This window comes from Muntiacus reevesi, chromosome 1 (genome assembly GCF_963930625.1).
Source record: "Muntiacus reevesi chromosome 1, mMunRee1.1, whole genome shotgun sequence".
Lineage (NCBI taxonomy): Eukaryota > Metazoa > Chordata > Mammalia > Artiodactyla > Cervidae > Muntiacus > Muntiacus reevesi.
Window position 1 is genome coordinate 66,353,615 of NC_089249.1, and position 19,295 is coordinate 66,372,909.

At 38.3% G+C, this 19,295-nt stretch overlaps 1 long non-coding RNA gene across 4 annotated transcripts in view; it reads right to left on the reverse strand.

Moving 5' to 3' along the window:
- Positions 1–3,890: 3,890 nt before the first annotated feature.
- LOC136176303 (uncharacterized) overlaps positions 3,891–19,295 on the reverse strand; it is a 36,981-nt gene continuing 21,576 nt past the window's right edge. For all 4 annotated transcript variants that reach the window (XR_010664574.1, XR_010664571.1, XR_010664572.1 and 1 more), the window contains one exon: positions 3,891–4,745. This is a non-coding gene — a long non-coding RNA (uncharacterized lncRNA). The remainder of the gene's footprint in view (positions 4,746–19,295) is intronic.

Genomic DNA, 19,295 nt, shown 5'->3' on the forward strand with positions numbered 1-19,295 from the left:
CTTCTAGGTGGGAGTGACAGGGCACATTAGCATATTAAACACCCTGAGAAATACTGCAATAAAGAAACTCACTTATGTTTGTTGAAACCAGTGTTTTACCAAAGTGCGGATTCCTTTTCTTGGTATGCCTATTACTAAAAGGCAGAGCCAATATTTTGTGGAGCTCAAAGTGCTTATCTATAGTAACCAAGAGTCCATACAGCAAATTATCTCTTACAAAGAACAGTATTTTGCTAGCTTGAAAGAGGCCCTAAAAGACCTATTTACATTGAGAAAGATATTTATTTACTTCAGCTATTAGATGTCACATATTTAATGTTGTTATTAATATTTATTATAATTGTTTTCTAGCTTAGGTTATAGATGCTTAGTGTATAAAAATCAAACAATGAAGAAAATTTTTATATAGAATGTTGAAGTTCTCTTTAATTCTCTCCCTTAGAGATAACTGTTATTATCAGTTTAGTGTTATTATTCAGTTTTTAATATTCATATTTTTTGCAAAGTTTTTTTAGAATAATTGCTCACTAGCAGAAGAGTTCATCAGTTTCTACTAATGAAAAACAGACATATCAATACCTCTAAGCTTTCAAATAAATATGAAAATATCAGAGTTTTTAAAAATACATACAAGGGACTTCTCTGGTAGTTCAGTGGTTAAGAATCTGCCTTGAGAGGTGGGGAACGCAGGTTTGATCCCTAGTCTGAGAACTAAAATCCCACATGCTGCAGAGCAACTAAGACTGCATACCACAATTGTGGGCGCCCACATTCCACAACTAGAGTCCATGCACCACAACGGAAGATCCGCGTGAGGTAGCCAAGATCCCACATGCCACAACTGAGACCTGATGCAGCCGAATGTATATATGTACACAAAATATGCACGAAAGAAGAACACTAAAAGTTAAGTACACGGTCTTCCCTGGTGATCCAGCAGCTAAGAGTCCACACTCCCAACGTATGGGGCCCAGGTTCTATTCCTGGTTGAGGAACTAGATCCCACATGCCAAAATGAAAATTGAAGATCCTGCATGCCACAACAAGACCCATACAGCCAAATAAATAAATAAAAATAAATATTTAAAAATGTTAAATGCAAAAGGGAAGATAAAAGGAGGAAAAAACCCTCAGGAAAGGAGAGCTGAAGACTATGACATCCGATTAACTTCAAGGAAGAAATGGAACACACCAAAGATGGGAAACAAAATGGGATAATTTATTTTTGGATACACAAAACACTGTCTGGACTAGCATGTTCAAAGAACAAAATGATTGTCTCTGACACCCCACTGGCTTTCTTGCCTTGGTTTAGGTGGAAAAGAGATCTAGACCAACAAGTCAGGAGACCTGTCCCATAGTCTGGTATTATCAGTAATGTCACTTTGTAAGTTATTTAAATTGTATTGGCTATCATTTATTCACATATTAAATGAAAGGATTGATTTTTAGATGCTCTTTAGTTCCCTTCCAGCTTTCAATTTATATAATTATGATATGTAGCTTATCTACCATTATTCTCCACATTGTTACACCTCATAGGAATTTTTAGTATATTTGTATCTTGGCATTTCATTTACTGCAGTTGGTTAGTGTCAACTACAAATGTAAATATCTCACCTTAAAACCTCGAATCTTAATGTACCGTATGCTTCTGCATCAGTGTGTAAGGAACTATATCCATAGTGCATTTCAAAACCCCAATCTTTTATTGTCTTGTTCTAAATCACAATTCTAATGACCATCATCAAAAAATCTACAAACAATAAATGCTGGAGAGTGTATGGAAAAAACTTACACTGTTTGTGGGAATGTAAGTTGCTTCAGCCACTATGGAGAACAGTATGGAGGTTCCTTAAAAAACAGAAATAAGCTGTCATATGATGCACTCCTGGGCATATATTTGGAGAAAACCATAATTCAAAAAGATATATGAACCCATTGTTCACTGCAGCACTATTTTCAATAGCTAGGACATGGAAGCAACCTAAATGTCCACCAACAGTGGAATGGATACAAAAGATGTCGTACATATACACAATGGAATATTACTCAGTCATAAAAAGGGGAATGAAACTGGGTCATTTGAAGAGGTGGTGGATGGATCTAGAGAGTGTCATACAGAGTGAAGTAAGCCAGATAAAGACAACTATCATCTGATATTGCTTATATGTGGAATCTAAAAAAATTTATGGTTATGGCAGGGAGGAGGGAAGTGGAAAGATAAATTGAGAGATTAGGACTGACATATACACATTCAGTTCAGTGGCTCAGTCATGTCCAACTCTTTGCAACCCCATAGACTGCAGCACGCCAGGCTTCCCTGTCCATCACAACCTCCCAGAGCTTCCTCAAACTCATGTCCATTGAGTTGTTGATGCCATTCAACCATCTTATCCTCTCTTGTCCCCTTCTCCTCCCGCCTTCAATCTTTCCCAGCATCAAGGTCTTTTCCAATGAGTCAGTTCTGTGCATCAGGTGGCCAAAGTATTGGAGCTTTAGCTTCAGCATCAGACCTAAAGAGCCTCTTGATGAAAGTGAAAGAGGAGAGTGAAAAATTTGGCTTAAAATTCAACATTCAAAAAACTAAAATCATTGCATCCAGTCCCATCACTCCACAGCAAATAGATGGGGAAACAATGGAAACAGTAAGAGACTATTTTGGGGGGCTCCAAAATCACTGCAGATGGGTGACTGCAGCCATGAAATTAAAAGACACTTGCTCCTTGGAAGAAAAGGTATGACCAACCTAGACAGCATATTAAAAAGCAGAGACATTACTTTGCCAACAAAGGTCCATCTAGTCAAAACTATGTTTTTTCCAGTAGTCATGTATAGATGTGACAGTTGGACTATATAGAAAGCTGAGCACTGAAGAATTGATGCTTTTGAACTGTGGTGTTGGAGAAGACTCTTGAAAGTCCCTTGGACTACAAGGAGATCAAACCAGTCAGTCCTAAAGGAAATCAGTCCTGAATATTCACTGGAAGGACTGATGCTGAAGCTGAAGCTCGAATACTTTGGCCACCTGATGTGAAGAACTGACTCACTGGAAAAGACCCCGATGCTGGGAAGTATTGAAGGCAGGAGGAGAAGGGAACAACAGAGGATGAGATGGCTGGATGGCATCACCAACTCGATGTACATGAGTTTGAGCAAGCTCCAGGAGATCATGATGGATAGGGAAGCCTGGCGTGCTGCAGTCCATGACGTTGCAAAGAACTGGACAGGACTGAGAGACTGAACTGAACTGAATGCACACCTGCACCTAACCACCCAACGCTGTAAATCAACTACACTCTAATAAAACGTTCTTTAAATCACAACTCTATACTATACTCTATACTACACTCTAATGAAACGTTCTTTAAATCACAACTTCATTCACTTATACATTCTTTTTTTTTAATGTTAAGTTCCTATAATTTGCCAGTAAGATATTATTTCTGTTCTTATTGAGCTTACAATCTAAAGACTGGTACAGGTACTTGAACAAGTCATGACAAAAAAATGTGATCCTATAGAAAACACTAGGGAATATTTAGCAAAGACATCTAACCACATCCCAAAGCCACCTCAATTTTTTAAAATAACCTTTGACTTCACTATTTGAAACTTCGAACATTTGAACAAATTACATCTGCCGCTCTCATTTTTTTTTTTTTTAAATTACAGACTTAGTTGCTCTGTGGCACATGGGGTCTTCCTGGATCAGGGATCAAACCCATGTTTCCTACATTGGCGGGCAGGTTTTTAACCACTGAGCTACCAGGGAAGCTCCCAGTTCTCCTTTATTTAAGATAATTTAAGATAATTTCTCCTTAGAAATTATCTTTTCCCCCAAAAAATAAGTACATTCAGACACCTCCATATCAATAACACCTTCCAACCCAGGAGAATATTTTCCAAATGGTTTTAATGGTAGCTTATTTATTAGTTGATAAACAACCCTGCAATTTTTCTAAGTTTCTAAGTACTGTGCAAAAGTGGCCTGCCATAGGTGAAATAAATCCAATATAATTTATCCATTGTTTACAGAAATGTTTCAGCTGTATTCTACATGGGATGCCCCACAAATCAGTGTAATGCATTTGTTACAAAGGAACATAAGTGGCCAACACAGACACGAGGCTTTTGTGTATTAAGACAGTAAAACGTCACTGTTGTTGTTGACTGTTTTTAATCTTAAATGTAACACTTTTGACTTTTATTATTTCTCCATTATAAAATACAGAATTATATTAAAAAAAGTAATACAGAATTATAGTCAAATTAGAAACTGTTAAGTGAGTATAAAGAAAACAATCACCCTTAAAGTCCCAGTCAGATATAACTCACATTAACAGTTTAGTGTATAACCTGCTAGCTGGTTTTTCCCCTTTCTTTTCTTTACTTTTTAAAATGGACTTCAACTGTACAAATCTGAAATAATGAAAACCCTTACTCTGTAACACATTCTCATCATTGACTCTCTTTATTATTTATTCAATAAGCTAATAAATATTTGCCACAAGATCTCCAGTGTTGTGTGCTGTGCTGAGTCATATTTGACTCTCTATACCACCATGGCCTGTAGCCTGCCAGGCTCCTCTGTCCATGGGATTTCCCAGGTAAGAACACTAGAATGGGTTGCCATTTCCTTCTCCAGGGGACCTTCCTGACCCAAGGACTGAATCTGTGTCTCTGGTGTCTCCTGCCCTAGCAGGTGGATTCTTTACCATTGCACCACCTGGGAAGCTCAAGATCTAGAATAGAGACAAGAAATTACAAGTTATTGTCAATATTCTAGATGCTTTTCTATGCATTATATGTATGCAGAACTTTTAAAAAAGTGGTCCTTTCTAGCCAAGATCTCATCAGTCTAGTATCTACAATTAAGAGAATGAAGTGAGAAGCAAAGATTGTCCTAACATGTATTTACCAATGAACTAATAGCATACTGATGAACAAATTATAAACTTTCAATGTAACCAATAAACATTTGTATCATTTGAAGTACTGAACAGTATTCCACTGCACAAATTTGTTATAATTTATTTAACAGTCCTCTTTTTTAACATTTAGATACTCTGTTTTTTAAAGTAGGTAAGAATGTGAAAACATCCTTAAATATGCTTCTTGACCCATCTATCTGATTATTTCCTCTTGTTGGATCAAAGGGTATGCACATTTTTAGGGCCTTTGATACAACCTGCTAAAGTGCTTTTAAAGTTTAAACTAATTTAGGCTCCAGTGACCTCACTAGGAAAGTAAGGCTCCAGATGCCAGAAGACCTCAGGCAGCTGGAAGCTGGTGGCATAAATACAACAGTCAGACCTGAGGATGGGTAGGGCACTGACAAAGTATACTATGCTTTAGGAAGAAATCATATATGCAACATTGAATTTGAATATTTTAGCATATTTTTAGGTTATATATGCAAGAACACTGTAAAATCCACAATGGAAAAAAAGCCACAAAAACAAAACTTGGTATGGCCAGAGGTCTAACTTTATATCAAAAACCAAATTATATGATGAATATGTGGAAATATTTTTTGAAAATAAAAAGTATAACTATTAAATCCTATCCAATTTTTATATGTCTAGGACAACCTGAAATGTACAATTTTTATATGTCTTAGGACAACCTGAAATGTACAATATGTAAAGCTTCAGGCAGATGAAGACCTAGAAAAATTATTTTTAAACCGTCACATGCTTCTATATATACATGTAACAAACTCATATTAAATATTTTTCTAACATCAATTTAGTAATTTAGTAATAATCCCACATCATTCCAGTCCTCCTGCTTACCATTTATTTTGGTTTTAGAAATGGTAAAAAATTTATCAAGTTATATATATATATAAATAAACAACATACACACATGTTTATATATTCACAAAGTAAAAAAATAAGCAATAAAAAGTAGACAGTATAAAGTAAATCTTATGTGTATTCCTAATGTTACTATCCAAAGGCAGTCACTCTTAATGGTTTCTTACATATCCTTAAGACTGTCTATGCACATAACAAACACACACACACAAAATATGTGTATGTGTATTCTCTCTCCAATTAAAAAAATAAGCTACAAACTCTCCTACATTTTGTATTTATCACTGTATCTTACAGACTATTCCATATTACTACAGAGGTATCTGCCTCATAAAAAAAATTTTTTTTTTCATTAAAACACAGAACAAAACATTTTCAGGGCTGAAGGGAAATTACTTTTGAGGAAGGCTCAGTACATACTCTGAGATTACTGTAATAAGAAAAAGTTGAAGGAGACATTCATTTATTCATTCCTTGACTTACTCATTCACTGTGATTCTAATATTTACCAGCTATGGGGAACTTACTGGGTATTAGGAGTATAAAAGTGAATTAGAAATCATTTCTACCTTCTAGGAGTCATAGGCTATTAGGAAATATACCCATATAAACAATTCAGCAATTGTAATACCATATGATGTATGGTATGCTATACACTGGCAACACAAAGAAGTAATTAGTTCTATTTGTACCAGGAACAAATGTTAAGCATTCACGGGTATTATCTCATATAAAACTTACCACAACCCTATTACATGCCTGCAGGGGGTCTTTATTAGTCAAGGCTTTATTAAAAGTCCCCACAGTTGAGAGATTGAGCAAAAGTTGCCTTGCTATATATTTACCAATAAATCAATCACTTATAAAATTAGTCATTAGATATCCTTCCTTACATAACATCTTTCTGTTCCTATTAGCCTGTTTGCAAATTCACTCCAAACTGTTTGCAAAATGAAATTGCAAATTTTTTGCAAAAATGTAGAACTTTCATGAAGTCTTGGAAAGTAATAGTGGAGAATTGCTCAGATTGCAAGCAAAACCACAGATGAAGATAAGAATGTTGTGGAAGTATACTAGTTAATAATTGAAGAGAAATTCCAAAAGGGTAGCAGCATTTCACAAGAAAATGATTTGAATGGAAAAAAGTAAAATATTTGTTTTATGTATCATGGTGGTGGTGGTGGTGGTTTAGTTACTAAGTCGTGTCGGACTCTTTCGACCCCGTGGACCCCATCAGGCTCCTCTGTCCATGGGATTTTCCAGGTAACCTAAGGCAAACCCTATAGCAGATATACAAAGGATAACAGTGGTACCAATAAGCATACGACTATGGAAAATCATCAAATCAAAAGGAAGAGAGCAAAAGAAGAAGAAGAAAGGAACAAAGAAATTACAAACAGCCAGAAAACAATTAACAAAATGACAACAGTTAAGTCCATACCTAAGCCAATAATTACTTTAAATATAAAAGACTAAATTATCTAATGAAAAGACATAGAGTGTCTTGGGACTCCCTGGTAGTCCAGTGGTTAAGACTCCATGCGTCCACTGCAGGGGTCGCAGGTCTCATTGCTGGTTGGGGAACTAAGATCCCGCATGCTACAAGATGCAGCCCCCTGCCACCAAAGACACAGAGTGTCTGAATGGATTAAAAAAACAAGACCCAACTATATGCTGCCTGTAAGAGATTCACTGAAACTCTAAGGAAACAGACTAAAAGTGAAGAGATGGGAAAATGTATTCTTTGTAAATGGAAACCAAAAAAAGCAGGAGGAAGCTATACTTCCCCTGGAGAAGGAAATGGCAACCCATTCGAGTATTCTTGCCTGAAAAATCCTCATGGACAGAGGAGACCAGCAGGCTACAATCCATGAAGTCACAGAGTCGGACGTGACTGAGCAAATGGGCACAAGCACAACGCTCTGTTTAAATCAGATAAAACAGACTTTGAGCCAAAGACGTGTAAGAAGAAAAAAGGAAGGTCATTATATAACGATAAAGAGGTCAACCCAAAAACAGGATGTAACATTTGTAAATATTTATGCATCCAAAATAGGGGGAGCACCTAAATATATAAAGCAAATACTATCAGACTTGAAAGAAATAACAACATAATAATGGTAAAATAATCCTTTTCAACTATGGATAGGTAATCCAGACAGAAAGTCAATAAGGAAACACGGCACTTCCTACATTAGACCAGGTGGTTTTACTGATGAATTCTACCAAACATTTAAAGAACTAATACCAATTCTTCTCAAACCTTTCCAAAAAGTAGAAAAAGAGGGAACACTTCCAAATTCATTTAACAAGGCTAACATTACCCTGATACCAAAATCAGACGAAGATGCTACAAGAAAATTACAGATCAATATCCCTGATAAACATAGATGCAAAAATCCTCTACAAAATATTGGCAAACCAAAGTTAACAATATACTAACAAGACCATATACCATAATGAAATGAGATTTATTCCAGGGATGTAAGGATGACTCATAATCTGCAAATCAATCAAATTGATATACCTCATTAACAAAATGAAGGATAAACATCATATGATCATGTAGAAAAAGCATTTACAAAATTCAACATCTGTTCATGATAAAAAACTTCCAACAAAGTCGGTATGGAAGGAATGCACTTCAACAAAATAAAGATCATTAAGATAAACTTCCAGCTAACATCATACTTGATGGCAAAAAGCTGGAAGCTTTTACTTTAAGATCAGAAACAAGCAAAGGATGCCTACTCTTATTACTTTTACTCAACAATGTACTGGAAGTCCTAGCCAGAGCAATTAGCAAGAAAAACAAAGAAAAGGCATTCAAATTGAAAAGGAATAAGTAAAATTGTCTTTACTTGCAGATGACATAATATTATATATAGAAACCCCCAAGGACTCTAACAAAAAACTGTTAGAATTAATAAATGAATTCAGCAAAGTTGCAGGATACAAACTCAGTATGTAAGCATTAATTGTATTGAAAACACTGACAATGAGCTATACAAAACAGAAAAAACAAAAAAACACCACTTAGTTTCATCAAAGGAATGAAATATCCAGGAATAAATTTAACCCAGGAAATAAAAGGTCTGTATACTAAAAACTATAAAACATTGATGAAAGAAATAAATAATTGGAAAGTTATTCTGTGCTCACAGATTGGGAGAATTAATATTCTTAAAATGTTCTTCATACTACCTAAAGAAATCTCAAATTCAGTGCAATCCCTACAGAATTTCAATGGCATTTTTTGTAGAAATAGAATGAACAATTCTAAAATTCATATGTAATAACAAAAGACCCCAAACAGCCAAAGCAAATTTGAGAAAGAATAAAGCTGTAGGTATTATATATTCTGATTTTAAACTATATTACAAAAGTATAGCAATTAAACAGTATGGTTTTGTTATAAAAACAGACACATAGGTCAAAGGGACAGAATAGAGCCCAGAAAAAAATTCACGCATATTTGGTTAATTAATTTATAACAAAGGAGCCAAGAATATACAATGGGGAAAAATAGTCTCTCCAATAAATGGTGTTGGGCTGTAGGTAGAACGCTTTACCTCCTGAGCTACCGGAGAAGTCTTTTAAATGTCCCGTTGAGCCCCATGTTTTGGGGGGTGGGCGTGGCAAGAACGCCCTGGTGTTGGGAAAGCTGGACAGCCACAAGAATGAAATTGGACCCCTATCTAAAATTATACACAAAAATCAATTTAAAATGGATTAAAGACTAGAGTGTAAGACCAGAAATCATAAAGTTCCTAGCAAAAAGCATTTTTTTTGGGGATTTGTCACCAAAAGCAGAGGTAACATAAGCAAAAATAAACAAGTGAGACTACATCTAACCAAAAAACTTCTGTACAGCAAAGGAAACAAGCAGTATGAAGTGCCCACTCATGAAATGTGAGAAAATATTTGCAAATCATACATTTGATAAGGGATTAATATCCAAAATCTCTAAACAACACACAATTCAACAAAAACTATCAAACAATCCAATTAAAAAGCAGACAGAGGAACTGAATAGATAATCTTCTAAAGACACAAAAAAGGCAAGTATGTGAAAAGGTGTTCAGTATCAGTAATCATCAGGGAAATGCAAATGAAAACCACAAAGAAATATCACCTTACAGTTGTTTAAATGGCTATCAAACCAACAAGTGGTGGTGAGGATGTTGAGAAATGAGAACATTTGTGCACTGTGGGTGGGACTGCAAGTTTGTGCAGCCAGTATGGAAAATAATATGGAGGTTGCCCAAACAATAAAACTAGAACTACCATATGACCTAGCCATCCTACTTCTGGATATATATCCAAATGAAATTAAAATAGGTTAGCAAAGATATACCTGTTGACTTATGTCATTGCAGCATTATTCACAATAGTCAAAATATGGAAACAGCCTAAGTGTCCATAAATAGATGAATGAATAAAGAATGGATAAAGAATATGTAGCATGGACTTTACCGTAGTCCAGTGGTAAGAATCTGACTGCCAATGCTAGGGGACATGGGTTTGATCTTTGGCATGGGAAGATTCCAGACACAGCAATTAAGTCCGTGTGCCGCAACTACTGAGCCCAAACCCTAGCGCCTGTGGACTGTAACTATAGAAGCCCGTGCTCCACAAGAAGCCATTGCAGTGAGAAGCCCATGCACAGCAACTTACAGAGTGGCACCAACTCACCCCAACTAGAGCAAGCCCTCAGGCAGCAAGGAAGACTCGGCACAGCCTAAATAAATAAGTTTTAAAATGATGTGGCACATGCATCTACACACACACAGTTCAGTTCAGTCATTCAGTCCCGTCCAACTCTATGCACTGCAGCACATTGAGTTTCCCTGTCCATCACCAACTCCCGGAGCTTGCTCAAACTTACGTACATCAAGTTAGTGATGCCACCCAACCGTCTCATCCTCTGTCATCCCCTTCTCCTCCTGTCCTCAATCTTTCCCAGCATCAGGCTCTTTTCCAATGAGTCAGTTCTTCACATCAGGTGGCCAAAATACTGAAGCTTCAGCATCAGTTCTTCCAATGAAGATTCAGGACTGATCTCCTTTAGGACTGACTGGTTGGATCTCCCTGCTGTCCAAGGGACTCTCAAAAGTCTTCTCCAGCACCACAGCTCAGAAGCATCCGTTCTTTGACCTCGGCTTTCTGTACGGTCTATCTCTCACATCCACGCATGACCACACAGTGAGCCATTACTCGGGTGTGAGAAAGAAGAAAATCGTTTTATTTGTGACAATATGGGTAGACTTTGAGGACACTGTGCTAAGTGAAATCTATCAGGTGGAAGAAGACAAACACTGTATTGTTATCACTCATCTCTGGGTTGGGAAGGTCCTCTGGAGAAGGAAATGGCTACCCACTCCAGTATTCGTGCCTGGGAAATCCCATGGACAGAGGAGCCTGGCAGGCTACAGTCCACAGGGTCACAAAGAGTTAGATGTGACTGTGTTTTCCAACACCATCTGCTCCCTCTATGTCTCATGTATCACTTATACGTGGAATCTTTTTTAAAAAAAGAAAAGAAAAACACAGAGAAGCTGAGTAAAGAAAAGTTGTTGCCAGGGCCCGGGGGTGGGGAAAAGAGAGAGGTTAGTAAAAGTATACCAACTTTTAGCTATAAGATGAATAAACTCTGAGGATCAAACGTAAAACATGGTGACCATAGCTGGCAACTGGTTAAAAAAAAAAAAAAAAAAAAAAACTTCAACCAAGTAAATTTTAAAATGTAATTGGTTTTATTTAACATAAGGCAATTCATGAATTGGGTAGGATCCCATCTAGCAACTAATGGGCTTCCCAGGTGGTAAGGAATCTGCCTGCCAAGCAGGAGTTGCGAGAGACGCAGGCTTGATCCCTGGACTGGGAACGTCCCCTGGAGAAGGAAATGGCAACCCATTCCAGTATTCTTGCCTGGAAAATTCCATGGACAGAGTCTGGCAGGCCACAGTCCACAGGGTCACAAAGAGTCAGACACAACTGAGCACCAGCACTGACCTGGCTCTGGCTGCCTCTTGAACATCATCTCTCCCCAGTGGGGCGGGATTATTCCAAAGGATACAGTGCAAGAAAAGAAGGAAAACAAGAAGCCATCTAGCAACTAGAAGAGTGCTCTGAGGAGGTGTATGAAATGGAGGGTTACAAGGCAGCAGGCAGCCTTGGAGGGTTATAGGCAGCAGGAGGCTGGGGCAAGAAGGTATTAGCAAAAGAAAAGACTGTCTCAGTCCAGGCCACCTTTTTGGGTGGGTGGAGGAGGAAACAGCAGGAGTCTTTATCCTGTAATTTCAGACCAAGGTCACATTTCTGTGGAATGTTGAAACTGCAATTACAGACATACCTCAGAGATATTGTGTGCTCAGTTCCAGACCACCACAATAAAGTAAATATTGCAATAAAGTGAGTCACATGAAACTTTTGCTTATCCAGTGTACATAAAAGTTAGGTTTACACTATACCATAGTCTATTAAGGGCTTCCCTGGTGGCTCAGATGGTAAAGAATCTGTTTGGAATGAGGGAGACCTGGGTTCGATCCCAGAGTTGGGAAGATCCCCTGGAGGAGGGCATGGCAACCCACTCCAGTATTCTTACCTGGAGAGTCCCTATGAACAGAGGAGCATGGTGGCTACAGTCTATGGGGGTCACAAAGAGTCAGACACAGCTGAGCAACTAAGCACATAGTCTGTTAAGCGTGAAATAAGCATTATGTCTAAAAAAAAAATGTATCTGTGTTATTCATTCAATCATGTCCAACTCTTTGCAACCCCACGGACTATAGGCCGCCAGGCTCCTCTGTCCGTGGAATTCTTCAGGCAAGAATACTGGAGTGGGTAGCCATTCCCTTTTCCAGGGAATCTTCCTTACTCAGGGATCAAACCTGAGTCTTCTGTATTGCAGGCAGATACGTCACCATCTGAGCCACCGGGAACACAGGGTTTCCACAAGCCTGTTAGGGGAAGCAGACTGATTGAAACCGCCCACCCTGGCCAGGCACCATAGTAACCATTTGCATGAGTTGTTTTATGACAGGAAAGCCTGATAAGGAATAGAGAACTAATAAGCCACCACCAAAGGGAAGAGTTCGGGAAAGGTTGAAAGGAGACACCGCGTGTCCGTCCATTTCCCAGAATCCCTCTCGCTAGCATCCATCTTGGCTGAGCAATGCGTGCACCACCAGGAAAGACTCTGAATTAGAATGACTGGCCAAAGACCACCCGGAAACTAATCCCATCAGCATAAAACCCGAGCCACAGGGCAGAGCAGTTCTCCTGGGTTCCCTCACCCTCCTGCTCTCCACTCAGGTACCCTTTCCCAATAAAATCTCTTGCTTTGTCAGCACATGTGTCTCCTTGGACAATTCATTTCCGAGTGTTAGACAAGAGCCCAGTTTCGGGCCCTGGAAGGGGGTCCCCCTTCCTGCAACAAATGGTGACTCTGGTGGGGACCCTTCTTCACTGAGACTGACATCCTGACCACTCGGGGTACTCAGGGGCCGGCTTGCCTGCCAATGGACCAGACCCAGCGGCCACATCTGGGACCCTTTGGTCCCTGGTCTCTTCCTGATGTGGACAACTGGCCAGAGTGCCCAAACCAGTAAGGAACAAGAGACTTTACTGACCTTTCTCCCCTTCCCTCTCTCTTTTCTCTCCTTAGCCCTTCCTATCCTTCCCGTTTTTCTAGTCCCCCAGTCCTGGACGCAGGAATCTGGTCGAAGGGCCTCAGCTTGAGCTGAGGATTGGAGACGATCACCTCCTCTTGGCAGAGAACTCAAATTTTCTGGTCTGGTTTCTGGTAGGGCCGAGTTCCAGTCCTCCCTTTTCTGGAAGCCCAGGGTAAAGTCCCGTAATGCCTGGGTGTCTGCAGGTGGCAGGAGACGTCTGTAAGGCCACCCCTTTTGCCCCCTTTCCCGCCTCCTCCCCCTTCTTCTTTCAACCTGGCTTCCTTTCCTCCCTTTGAAATCTTTGAAGACATCTGAAGTTCTGTGTCTCTATAGAAGGTTTTCTGAGAGACTGTATTCTCATATTTAAGGGAGTATCTGATGAGGACTGCCAGGTTTATATGTGTGTTTTAACTCTGTGTTCTGTATTGTGATTTCTGATGGCCATTTTGCTTTGTCTGGCCACCATTTGGTTTAGACCTGCTGCCATTGTGTTAGAACTTGATTTTCTTTCCCTGTGCCTTGAGAACAGGGCTCTCAGGAACACTTATCTGGACTATCTCTAACTCCTGAGACTGAGGGGAAAAGGGGAAAAGCCTTTAAAAATTTTATTTATTTCAACTTTTTTATAAACTAGTAAATTTTATATTGAAATATCTAATTCATGACCAAACTTAGAAAGTGAAGCTAGATCTTGCACAGTGTCTGTCTAAGTATGTCTTGGTATCTCTTTGTCTCTGGGTAATATTTTTTAGGTTAATTTGTAAATGAGCTCTATTTAACTGACTTAAAGAAAGGTAAGCGCTTACAAATCAAATAATTCTAAATTAAACAATAAATTCCAGGTTCATGTGAACTGGGAAATATTCACTATTAAATACCTGATATTAATGTTTGTTGACCTATCTAATATAGATATGTCTTAGAGTAATTAACATCAAGTAGAATATTTTCATTGTACCTAGGTTTAATATAAATTAAATATTATATCTGTTATAAGTTTGTCAACAAGGAAATTACCTTGAGTGAAGAAACATCTAAAAAATGTAAATGAGATATGAGTTTGTATATAAACTCTATTAAGAATAATTATTGTGTAGGAATATCTGTCTAAAATAGTCTCTCCAGTTTGGCGTAACTTGAATTTCTAAGGGTTGCGCTAAGTGTGCTAAGTGTTGGAAGTCTATTGAATAATTAGGTCATTTCCAAATAAAATAAGATTTTGAAACATTTACTACTAAACACTGATTTCCTTTTACAGAAAAACTAAAGAGATTTGGGACTATAAATGAATAATGTTTGATGCCATCCTAAAATGTTTTAAGAAAGCAAGGGTTTTAGAAATCTATAAAATGCTAATATAAAGTTAGCTCTTGGTTGCTAAAAGAAAGCAGGAAGTGTACTTTCAGTAAAAAAAAAAAAAAAAAAGGGTACGAAAAAATCCTAAAAAGAGTTATGCATGGTCAGGATTTTCTAAAATTGGATTACAATTAGTTAGATAAATGGATTTTGTTAGGAATGACACAGCCACAAGAAAACTGGTTAGAGTCAACTAGGTCCAAGGTGGTGGAGCTGACTTTCACTTGAGCCTTGGTATTTATGCCCATTGTGCCATATCAACAAGCTAAATGACACACCCATCAACACTGACTAAATCTGACCAAATTTTCTAAATCCTTTTATCTTTTTGATAAAACTTCCTGAATCAAATTCTTTTGAAGTTCTTTTGACCTCTAGATAACTTTGGGGTGCTTCAGAGGGCCCCTGAAACATCCCAAAGAGAGATATTAAACTGTGTTTATTTGGTTGGTTAAATTACATGAAAAAGATTATCAAATGAGTAATAAACCTGCTCATGTTATAATGCATGGTAAAATTACTAATACAGATATTCTAGAAATTATATGGAGTTCTTAACATTTTGATATGTCCTGGTATTCTAATGAAAAACCTGCTATGACAAAAGTTAACAAAAGACTAAACGAACCAGCGAATATGCTTATAACTTTTATGGTTTCTATCTGAAAAATTACAGGTTTGAATCTTGTGTTTTCCGGGAATAGGAAAAACCTTCCTCTCAAACTAATTATGAAAATAATTTGGTAAAATTACCTTATAAACAAAACAATTATATTTTCTATCTGACTCCTCCAAAAATTTGAAACTCTTAGGGTTTCCAGTAAGTTTATCAAATGAGCTAGGAAGGTTATCTCACTAACAGGTACAAAAATCTCAAGGAATTTTTGAGACCTTAAAGAGGGAAGAATTCCTCTTTCCTAGATTTGTTAGGCAAACTCTGTGATAAGCCTTTGGTGTGAGTTTCCCAGTCCTGTTTTATTTTAAAAGTTCAGTCTGAGATTCTATAAATGTTTCAGCAAAATAAAGTCTATAATCAATTATGGTTATATAAATCATCAGACCAAAATTAGTGAGAACAGACCTATTTTGCAAACAAACTAGCCTTAATTTGGTTATATTTGATAAAAATGAGGGTAACTTCAGGGAGAAAAAGATGTTTCAATAAATGTTAAATCCTAGTTTGTTAATGGAGGTCTGCATGTAGTAAGAATCATTTCTTAGATAGTTCTTTGCTGTTATGTGATATTAATGTAAAATTTAATTGAATTCTTAAAGAACACGCTAAGTTTGTTTCTGAAGCTTATCTCAGTAATCTTTGGATGAAGATCAGATGCCTCATGACCTGCAGCCAGGACTGGAAAAAGACATAATTTAAGGGACTGTCTCCAACGTGGATGGAAGGATTTTTTTAGTACTCTTAACTAGCTCATGCACAATGAAACTGAAGGGAAATTAACTCTTAGACTAATCCCCTCTTCCAAAGGCCCCTACACTGGATTGGTCTATGGAGAAGAGAGCCGACCTGATCTCACCTTAAAATGATGCTCAAACAGGAGAAACTACACTACACCAGGATGAGAAGATGACAACACCAGAGGTAGACAGCTTGCCCAAGATGCTGGACCTTATTCGTATGATGATTTATGTTTTCTTGACTTCTTAGACCTTTGCATATAAATCAAATGCTTTTCTATCATAGGCCTGATCCTATGCTAGTTTTAGAAATCAATCCAATTGTTGGGTTTGTGGCCAATTACCTGTTTAGTTCTGGGTTACCTTGGTAAATTTCTCTACTACAAGACTCTAACTGGTTGGCTCTGAGAAAATTTACTTTAAAAAAAATTATAGTCATGTTCAGGTCACTATGATACTACCAGATGGGATCCCCTCACTGGGCCAATTAATAATGCCTACTCTGACTCTAGCCATAAATTTGAGCCTTTTTCTATTACTCAAGCTCAATCAGAGCAACAAGAAAAGTTTCAGCAAAGGAGAAAGAAATCTCCCACAATTATGAGATGGATTTATATAGATAACACCAGGCTATGGTAATTCAGGTTTACAGTCTCCTCTGTGTTGGCAACAATTAAATCATACTAAGGACAATCAGTCTAGTAACACTAGAAAACTGGACTATGTGCCTTATAGACGGTGGTGCCAATATATAATTTCCCTGGAAGATAAAGATTTGTACAGAGTAGACTAAGTCAGATATACTTATACTGGGATATACTGGGCTACATCTAATGGAAGCTCTTAAGTCTTACTTGTGACTATTAATACTGCTGGCTACATTATTTGTATTTCACCTGTTTTACAAAATTGCTGTTTCTTACACTGCCAAATGTGTGTCTGAGGCCTCTAATAGAGATCAATGATGGTAACAGTGTAACTCTAGATATGGGAAGAAGCAACAAGAGGGAATATTTTCCTGGACCAAGAGGCTAGTAAGACAGGTGGTCCAGAGAATTTTGGTTACTATTTTATGGCCTAGTCCAGTAATAGCACATTGAGTGGCCAGTCCAACAAAATCTTTGCCAAACCTGAGAATGGACATTGTCAGCATTATGGGATAAAATGGTCATGAAATGCAATCATGGCCACTGCAACTGTTGACTTTCAACGGCCCTGAAAGGAGTTCATGGTGAAAATCAGGAATGAGGCACTCTGTGCTCTGAGAGAAACTGGCAGAACAGGCCTTCAGATAGTTAGATCTTTTCAAGAGAAGATTTTATTTCTTCCAGTTCTTGCATCTTCTCATACCTAGAGAAACACTGACGTCACTAATGGTGACATCTGCTTTGGCTATTAAGGAAAATTTTACAATTAAAAGTCAAAATAGAGTTAGCTATGGTTCAGACATCCTGGGAAATAACCAGGTGTTACTATGGGTGTAATTTCAGATTAGACGTTGTATTGCTAACACTTGAGTTTTCTGAGTCACGGCAGGCTTAGATGCCACCATTCTCAAAACAATGTCTGCTGGAAGCTAGTAACTGCAACCTTACATTTTTATAAACCTAGCCAACTGGCTACCTGGCTGTAAGTCTCCCCAAAGTGCCAGGTCCAGACTGGGTTTCAGGCCTATCCTTCTAAAAAGAAATGAGATTTATTTTGTCTACTAAATTCCAGTTATCACTCCTCCAACTACTTCTAATTGGGTCTGTTACACCAAAATGTCAGACCAAGGGATTGCGCTTAATCATACAAGATTCAGATCTAGAACTTGGAACTCAGGAATACTTCCAATTCAGTGTCTATTCTCCAACATGAGGCAGTCCTATGCCCCATTTTGACGGGAAGTTATCACAGTCACATTTGCCCTGTTCCCTAAATTAAAACTGAGCTGGACTATGGGGGCTCTGGAGTACAGATCTACTGTATGTGCTCCATACATACATCTTATCTGTAGGATGTAGGCTTCATTCAGCCTCCTTTATCTTTCCTGAGTTCCAAAGGGTGGATTCAAACAATTGCTAATCAGAGAAGGGACGGGATGCAGAAACAAAGCAGAAACAATCAAACAGTGGTACAGCCCAGAGACAGGGTCCTGGTTCCTACTCAAAGAAATATGCATAACAATGTCTTTGAGTTCTTCCACAGAACTGGAGCCCTCACCCAGTTGGAGGATGGTAACTTCAGACTAAACACAAGATTCCTGGAGCACAGCTCTGTTGCTTCAGTCAGTTCAGTTCAGTCTCTCACTCGTGTCCAACTCTTTGCGACCCCATGAACCGCAGCACAGTAGGCCTCCCTGTCCATCACAAACTCCCGGAGTTTACTCAAACTCATGCCCATCGAGTCGGTGATGCCATCCAGCCATCTCATCCTCTGTCATCCCCTTCTCCTCCTGCCCCAAATCCCTCCCAGCATCAGGGTCTTTTCCAATGAGTCAACTCTTCGCACGAGGTGGCCAAAGTATTGGAGTTTCAGCTTCAGCATCAGTCCTTCCAATGAACACCCAGGACTGATCTCCTTCAGGATGGACTGGTTGGATCTCCTTGCAGTCTCCTTGCAGTTCAAGGGACTCTCAAGAGTCTTCTCCAACACCACAGTTCAAAAGCATCAATTTTTCAGCGCTCAGCTTTCTTCACAGTCCAACTCTCACATCCATACATGACCACTGGAAAAACCATAGCCTTGACCAGATGGATCTTTGTTGGGAAAGTAATGTCTCTGCTTTTTAATATGCTATCTAGGTTGGTCATAAATTTCCTTCCAAGGAGTAAGCGTCTTTTAATTTCATGGCTGCAGTCACCATCTGCAGTGATTTTGGAGCCCAAAAAAATGAAGTCTGACATTGTTTCCACCGTCTCCCCATCTATTTCCCATGAAGTGATGGGACCAGATGCCATGATCTTAGTTTTCTGAATGTTAAGCTTTTAGCCAACTTTTTCACTCTCCTCTTTCACTTTCATCAAGAGGCTCTTTAGTTCCTCTT